General features: G+C 42.8%; 1 non-coding gene across 1 annotated transcript; it reads right to left on the bottom strand.

Annotated features, from left to right (window-relative positions):
• Positions 1 to 4,462: 4,462 nt before the first annotated feature.
• On the bottom strand, positions 4,463 to 4,603 carry LOC120365549 (U4 spliceosomal RNA). The gene has a single exon (XR_005580456.2). It is a non-coding gene; the product is annotated as a U4 spliceosomal RNA (small nuclear RNA).
• Positions 4,604 to 8,698: the final 4,095 nt, after the last annotated feature.

Here is an 8,698-nt window from a genome sequence, read left to right as displayed (position 1 = left end):
TCACCTGATTAGAGAGACGTTCCTGGCCCTCCTATCTAAAATAATACCCATCCCACCATCCATTTACTCACCTTTACTTTTCTTCACAAACGTCACACACACACACCCTGACATTATATTATATACTTATTGACTTAAGTATCAGTGATACATTTATTGAGGTCAGGGACTTTGCTTACTATTATGTCTCTCAGGGCCTGGGAACATGCTGGGTGGATACACGGCTGTCAGCAAACCTTCTAGAGTAAAGGAATGCCAAGCCTGTCCATTTACTGTGCTTTAATTTCATTGTTTGTACAATTTCCTACCCTGCCTCTCCCCAAAGTTAATATTTATCTTGGTTTCTCACTTACTTGGCTTTACAGGCAGCACATCCTCCAACAGCCCTTCAAGGTGTTAATACAAATGAATCAGATAATCCGCTGCGTTTAAACTCCCCTCTGCATGCAAAAGCAATTCAGGAATCAGAGAAACGGAGATAAAATATCCACTTTATTAGATATTGGTAGCCAAACATCTTTGACCACGGCCCATTGCCCGCATTAGACTTCCTCTTGGAATTGCCGGCGGCCCCTCCCCGGACCCTGGGTTCCTAGCACAGACCGGCAAGCCTGTGCTAATGCAGAGAACAAGCCTCTCCAGAGGGAGGAGGCAGCTCACATGCTAGGACCTTCCCAGCATCACCAGTCAATAATTCTCACCTTCCTCCCCCGGGAAGAGGGAGAGAGTGGGCATGTGGGCTGAGAGAAAGGCCACAGTTACTCTTTCCAACACTTTTGGAAGGATGGAAATTCCTATTAATAGCCCAGAGAGAAAGGGAAGAGACAGAGGATCTTCCTCCTCCTCTATTAGTTCCTTTATTATTTCTTTTTTTTTAAAGACAAGTCTCACTTTGTCCCTGGGGTTGGAGTGCAGTGGTACGATCTCGGCTCACTGTAACCACCCCATCCGAGGTTCAAGCGATTCTCATGCCTCAGTCTCCCAAGTACCTGAGATTACAGGCGCCCGCCACCATGTCAGGCTAATTTTTGTGTTTTTAGTAGAGACGAGGTTTGGCCATGTTGGTCAAGCTGGTCTTGAACTCCTGGCCTCAAGCATTCTGCTTACCTTGGCCTCCCAAAGTGCTGATATTACAGACGTGAGCCACCACGCCTGGCGCTCTATTAGTTTCTCTTTATTTCCTCTGCTATTCACTGCTTGGAGCAGTACCTGTACCAGCCTGCAAGGATGACTCTCTAGCCCTGTTACCCTGGGATTTTCCCTCATTGCCACCTTGTGAATTTCCTCACCTCCCTCCTGCGTTGCATCCCCTGTTCCCTAGGTTGCATTTTAGTGGAGCACAGCCTGTAACAGCTTATACAAAAAAAAAACAAAAAACAAAACAAAACAAAAAAAGTGCATGGCACCAAAGTTCCCAGTACCTGGCAGACTGAAAATATCTTCACCGCCCCCACCATAATGATTAATAGCTTGGTTGTGTATATAATCTGTGTTGGAAATTATCTTTCCTCATAATTTTGAAGGCTTTGCTCCACTGTCTTTTTGCTTTCATTACTGCTGTTAGAAGTCTGATGTCATTCGAATTCCTTGATCTTTTTTTTCTTTTTTTTTGAGACTTTCACTCTTGTTGCCCAGGCTGGAGTGCAATGGTGTGATCTCAGCTCATGGCAATCTCTGCCTCCTGGGTTCAAGTCATTCTCATGGTTTAGCCTCCCGAGAATCTGAGATTACAGGCATGCACCACCACGCCCACCTAATTTTTGTTTTGTTATTAGAGTCAGGGTTTCACCACATTAGCCAGGCTGGTCTTGAACTTCTGACCTCAGGAGATCTGCCTGCCTCAGCCTCCTGGGATTGAGATTACGGGCATGAGCCACCGCGCCCAACATATTCCTTGATTTTTTTATGTGATTGGCTTTTTCTCTGTGAAAGATTTTAGGAGCTGCACTAGTTTTCTGTTGCTGTTGTAATAGATTACCAAGAATGTAACAATTTAAAACAACATAAACTTTTTTTTTTTTTTGGAGACACAGTTTCGCTCTTGTCACCAAGCTGGAGTGCAGTGGCGTGATCACACTCATGGCAACCTCTGCCTCCCAGATTCAAGTGATTCTCCTGCCTCAGCCTCCCAAGTAGCTGGGATTACAGGTGTGCACCCCCGGCTAATTTTTGTATTTTTAGTAGAGACAGGGCTTCACCATGTTGTCTAGGCTGGTCTCAAGTCCCTGAGCTTAGGCAGTCCACCCTCCTTGGCCTCTCAGAATGCTGGGATTACAGGCATGAGCCACTGGAACAGCCATACTTACTCTTTTTTTTTTTTTTTTTTTTGAAACAGAGTCTTGCTCTGTAGCCAGGCTGGAGTACAGTGGTGTGATCTCAGCTCACTGCAACCTCTGCCTCCTGGGTTCAAGTGATTCTCCTGCCTCAGCCTCCCGAGTAGCTGGGACTACAGGTACGCACCACCACATCCAGCTAATTTTTATATTTTTAGTATTTTTTGTATTTTTAGTATTTTTCACCACGTTGGCCAGGATGGTCTCGATCTCTTGATCTCGTGATCTGCCTGCCTTGGCCTCCCAAAGTGCTAGGATTACAGGTGTGAGCCACTGTGTTCAGCCCAAACTTACTATCTTAGAGTAGATCAGAAGTCCAACACAGATCTCACTGGGCCATCTAAGTGTTGGCTGGATGTATTCCTTCCAGAGGCTCTAGGAGAAAATCTGCTTCGAGCCTTTGCAGCTTCTGGAAGCTGCCCACTTTCCTTGGCTTGTGGTCCCTTCCTTCATCTCAAAGGCAGCAGCCTTGGGCCAAGTCCTTCACAGGCTGCCATGTCCAATTCTCCCTTTCATGCCTCTGTCTTCTACTTTTAAGGACTCTTGTGGTTACACTGGACCCATCCAGATAATCCAGGATAATCTCCCTGTGTTAAAGTCAGATGATTAGCAACCTCAGTTCCCTCTTGCCATAACCTAACAAATTCACAGGTTCTGGGGATTAGAAGATAGACATCCTGGGGTGGGGGCAGTTATCTCGCCTACCACAGGATCTTTGTTTATTTCCAGTGTTCTAAAATTTCATGAAAACATGCCTTGATGAAAGTAATTTCTTTTTCTTTTTCATGTGTTCATTGTGCTAAGTAATTGGTGAGCCTTTCATTCTAGAAACTCATGTTCTTCAGTCCTGGAGGTTTTCTTGCATTTCTCCATGGAAAACTTCTTCCATTTTCTTTTTTGCTTCCCTAACCTGCCCCCAGAACTCTTATTAGCCAGAAACTGAACCTCCTGGTCTGTGTCACTCATTTTGTTATTTGATTCCATACCACCTATTTCTTTATCTTTTTATTCTACCTTTAATGGAAGAGTTGCACAATTTTATCTTCTATTGAATTTGAAAGTTTTGCTATAAAAATTGTATTTCCAAAAGCTCTTTCTAAAATAAATTAGCTGGGCACAGGGATGCATGCCTGTAGTCCTAGCTACTTGGGAAGCTGAAGCAGGAGGCTCCCTGAAGCCCAGGAGTTCTAGTCCAGCCTGGGCAACACAGTGAGACTCCTGTCTCTAAAATAAATAATAAATAGGCCAGGTGCAGTGGCTCACACCTATAATCCCAGAACTTTGGGAGGCTGAGGTCGGTGGATCACCTGAGGTCGGGAGTTTGAGACCAGCCTAGCCAACATAGTGAAACCCCATCTCTACTAAAAATAGAAAAATTAGCCAGGTGTGGTGGAAGGCACCTATAATCCCAGCTACTTGGGAGGCTGAGGCAGGATAATCGCTTGAACCCAGAAAGAGGAGGTTGCAGAGAGCCAAGATGACGCTATTATACTTCAGCTTGGGTGACAGAGACTCTGTCTCAAAAAAAAAAAAAAATGAATGAACGAAAAGATAAAAAATAAGTTCCCTCTTGACAGAGTGGTGAGAACTCATTGACTAATGGCTGTAGGGACTTTCTGTAAAAATTCCAGAGGCCAAGTCTAAGAGATGGTGGTGAGTTAGCCCTAGAATAAACACTACTCTACACTTACCTCACCCTAAAAGGGCTAAGAAACTAACTGCAGTAAGTTCAAATGAATTCTCAAGTAAATTAAATGCCTGCAAAGAAAAAAACAATACTCTTTAAAGAAACGCAACAAAATCTAGCATGCAACAATGTAAAATTTGCAATGTCCAGAGTAAAACAAATTACTAGATGTGTGAAGAAGCAGAAAAATATGACCTATAAGTAAGAGAAAAATCAATCAATAGAAACAAACCCAGAAACGAAGGAGATGATGGAATTAGCAGACCAGGGCATTAAAATAGCTATAATAAATATATTCCCTATGCTCAAGGATGTAAGGGAAATAAACACATAAGCAAAGAAATGAAAGCCATAGAAGAAGATCCAAGCAGAACTTCTAGGTTTTAAAAAGACAGTTTTTTTGGTTTTTGTTTTTGTTTTTGTTTTTTGTTTTTTTATTCAGTCTCTGTAGAGACTGTCAAAAATTGCCAATGCTGACTATATTGCAAGTCGTCACAGCGGGGTATTGGGAAAAGTTTTCAATTAGCAATAATCGCCCCTCGGGTAAACCTCATTGGCTACGATACTGCCACTGCACAAAGCTAAAAAAAGACAGTTTCTTTCTTTCCCTTTCTCTCTTTCTTTTCTCCCTCCCTCCCTTCCTTCTTTTCTCTTTTCTTTCTCTTCTCCTTTCTTTTTTCTCTTTTCTTCCTTTTTTTTTTTTTCAATGTCTAGCTCTATTGTCCAAGCTGGAGTGCAGTGACGTAATCAGCTGACTACAACCTCTGACTCCCAGACTCAAGCCATCCTCCAAGCCCCAAGGTATCCTCCCACCCAAGCCTCCTGAGGAGCGGAGACTACGGGCATGCACTACCTCATCCGGCTAATTTTTGTTTTTCTTTTGTTTGTTTGTTTTAGTAGAGACAGGGTTTCACCATGATGCCTAGGCTGGTCTCAAACTCCTCAGCTCAGGCAATCCACCAGCCTCAGCCTCCCAAAGTGCTAGGATTACAGGTGTGAGCAACCGCACCTGGACAAGGTTTCAAATTAAGGAAAATGAAGACAATTTGTTGCCACCAGACTTATACTACAAGAAATGTTGATGGAAGTTCTTCAAGCTGGCAGAAAATTATACCAGAAGGAAGCTCATATCTTCAGGAATAAATGAAGAGCATCAAGATGGTACATACATAAGTAAATAGAAGTAACTATTTTTCTCTTAGTTAAAAAAATGCAGTCAGCTGTCCCTATTTGTGAGTTCCACATATGAGGATTCAACCAACCTCAAGTTGAAAATATTTGGAAAAAAATAAAACTACAACAATTTTTAAAAATATACATTTACAAATACAGTATAATAATTACATAGCATTTCCATTGTGTAGGTGTTATAAGTAATCTAGAGATAATTTAAAGTAATACAGAAAGATGTGTGTAGGTTACATGCAAATATTATACCATTTTACATAAAGAACTTGAGAATCCTTGGATTTTGGTGTTCATAGAAGGTCCTGGAACCAATCTCTCATGGATACTAAGGGGCAATGGTACATAACAGGAAGTCAGGTGGTAAATGAACCTGGTTACAAGGTTTCTATATTTTTTCATTACGTTCTACTATTATTACTTTTTAAGTAGACTGGGAAACATTAAAGCTATATTTGTCAGTCCTAGTATGACCACTGAAATCATAATGCAAACAAATATAGCTAAAAAGCCAATGGATACAGTAAAATGGAACTCTAAAAAATATTCTAATAATTCAAAAAAGGAAGATACCAAAATGCGTATAGGCTGTATGATTTCATTTATATAAAATGGAACTAACCAGGCACAGTGGCTCATGCCTGTAATCCCAGCACTTTGGGAGGCCGAGGCAAGTGGATCACTTGAATTCAGGAGTTTGAGACCACCCTGGCCAACATAGTGAAACCCTGTCTCTACTAAAAATATGAAAATTAGCTGGGCATGGTGGCAGGCACCTGTAGTCCTAGCTACTCGGGAGGCTGAGATAGGAGAATTGAACTTGGGAAGTGGAGGGTGCAGTGAACCAAGATCATGCCACAGCACTGCAGCCTGGGTGACAGAGGGAGGAGGGAGGGAGGGGGAAAGGGAAGCGGTTGCAGGGGGAGGAGTTATTCCTTGATGATATGCTAAACAAGGGGTGAATTATTCATGTTTCCTCTTTTTAGACCATATAGGGTAACTTCCTGACGTTGCCATGGCATTTGTAAACTGTCATGGTGCTGGCGGGATTGTAGCAGTGAGGATGACCAGAAGTCACGCTCGTAACCATCTTGATTTTGGGAGGTTTTAGCCAGTTTCTTTCTTTTTTCTTGAGACAGAGTTTTGCTCTTATTACCCAGTCTGGAGTGCAATAGTGCGATCTCGGCTCACTGCAACCTCTGCCTCCCAGGTTCAAGAAATTCTCCTGCCTCAGTCTCTCAAGTAGCTGGGATTACAGGCATAAGCACCATGCCCAGCTAATTTTTGTATTTTTAGTAGAGACAGGGTTTCTCCATGTTGGTCAGGCTGGTCTCAAACCCCTGACCTCAGGTGATCCACCCGCCTCAGCATCCCAAAGTACTGGGATTGCAGGCGTGAGCCACCACACCCCACTTTTTAGCCAGTTTCTTTACTGCAAGCTGTTTTATCAGCAAGGTCTTTATGACCTATATCTTGTGCTGATCTCCTATCACATCTGGTGACTTAGAATTCCTAACCATCTGGATTGCAGTCCAGTAGGTCTCAGCCTCATTTTATACAGCTCCTATTCTAGATGGAGTTGCTCTGGTTCACATGCCTCTGATATAGCAATCCTCTCACCTCAGGGGCCACAGGCATGCACCTCCATGACTGCCTATTTTTAAAAAATTTATCTTTAGGCTGCGCATGGTGGCTTACACTTGTAATCCTAACACTTCAGGAGGCTGAGGTGGGCAGATCACCTGAGGTCAGGAGTTCAAGACCAGCCTGACCAACATGGTAAAACCCCGTCTCTACTAAAAATACAAAAATTAGCTGGGCATGGTGGTGGGCACCTGTAATCCCAGCCACTCAGGAAGCTGAGGCAGGAGAATCACTTGAATCCAGGATGTAGACGTTGAAGTGAGCCAAGATCATACCATTGTACTCCATGCTGGGCGACAAGAGTGAAACTCCATCTCAAAAAAAAAAAAAAAAATCATTTTTATTAAAGACAAGGTTTCACTCTTTCGCCCAGGCTGGTCTCAAACTCCTGAGTTCCAGCAATCTCCTGCGTCAGCCTCCTAAAGCGCTGGGATGACAGGTGTGATGTCCCTCTTCCTCTCCTTTCCATTTTTACTGTCACTGCCTTGGATTAGGTTGTCATCCCTGCGTCTTGGACAATTAAAAGAATCTCCTAAAGGTTTCCCTGACTCCAATATCATTACCCTCCAATATCTATGCTGCCAAAGAACTGGTATTAAAGTGCAAAAACCTGATTATGTTGTCGCCTCTTTAAATCCATCAAGAGCTCCTCTGTTGCTTTCAGATTAATTTCCAAAGGGCCTCTAGCATGTCAGGAGGAGGAGAGAAGAGTTGAATTCAGGAGGTTTTAGAATGTGGATGATGCCCAGGAAACAGTGTCCAGTTACATCTTAAGAAAACAGTAGCCGGCCAGGCCCGGTGGCTCACATCTGTAATCCTAGCACTTTGGGAGGCCGAGGTGGGTGGATCACCAGAGTTCAGGAGTTCAAGACCAGCCTGGCCAACATGGTGAAGCCCCATCTTTAAAAAAAGAAAGAAAGAAAGAAAGAAAGAAAACAGTACCCAATCTGGCTTCCTTCAGCCACCCACTGATGACTTTGCATTGCTCCATTTCATAGTCATGCTTCTTAAGAAAGGTGCCTCTGCGTCATTTCAGCTCTTGTTTGTTTCTTAACTTGTGGTAATTGGGCTTATGTCTCTAAAACACCAGAGAAACTACTCTTCTAAGATCACCAATGGATACTTTTCTTGACATTTAAAAATGTTTAATTTAGACATAATTTCAGATTTACAAAATGTTGCAAATACAGTAAAAAACAAAACCCAAAACTCACATATACTTTACCTAGCTCCCCTAAAGTACATCATACATAGCCACAATACACATAACAAAGCCAGGAAATTAACATTGATACTATTGACTAACCTATACACCTTCCTTTAAATTTTGTCAATTGTTCTGCTGATGGGACAGAATCCAATCCAGGGTCACACATTGTGTTAGATTGTGTATTAGATTGTGTATTAGTCCAGTCTCATGCGGCTAATAAAGACATACCCCAGACTAGGTGCTTTATAAAGGAAGGGGGTTTCATTGACTCAACAGTTCAGCTGGCTGGGGAGGCCTCAGAAAACTTATACTGGTGGTGGAAGGGGAAGCAAACACTTCCTTCTTCACAGGGCAGCGGGAAAGAGAAGAATGAGAACCGAGCGAAGGGGGAAGCCCCTTATAAAACCATCAGATCTCATGAGAACTTTTCATTGTCATGAGAATAGCATGGGAGAATCTGCCCCCATGATTTAATTACCTCCCATTGGGTCCGTCCCTCCCTGCACTACAATTCAAGATGAGATTTGGGTGGGGACACAGTCAAACCATATCAAATTATCATGTCACCTTAGTTGTTTTTTTTTTTTTTAACTGAAATCGTTCCTCAGGCTTTCTTTCTGTTTGTTGTTCTTCTGATTT

The sequence above is a fragment of the Saimiri boliviensis genome, chromosome 10, assembly GCF_048565385.1.
Source record: "Saimiri boliviensis isolate mSaiBol1 chromosome 10, mSaiBol1.pri, whole genome shotgun sequence".
NCBI classification, from domain to species: domain Eukaryota; kingdom Metazoa; phylum Chordata; class Mammalia; order Primates; family Cebidae; genus Saimiri; species Saimiri boliviensis.
The sequence above is the reverse complement of the archived record's forward strand: the minus strand, read 5'-3'. Positions and strand labels throughout refer to the sequence as shown.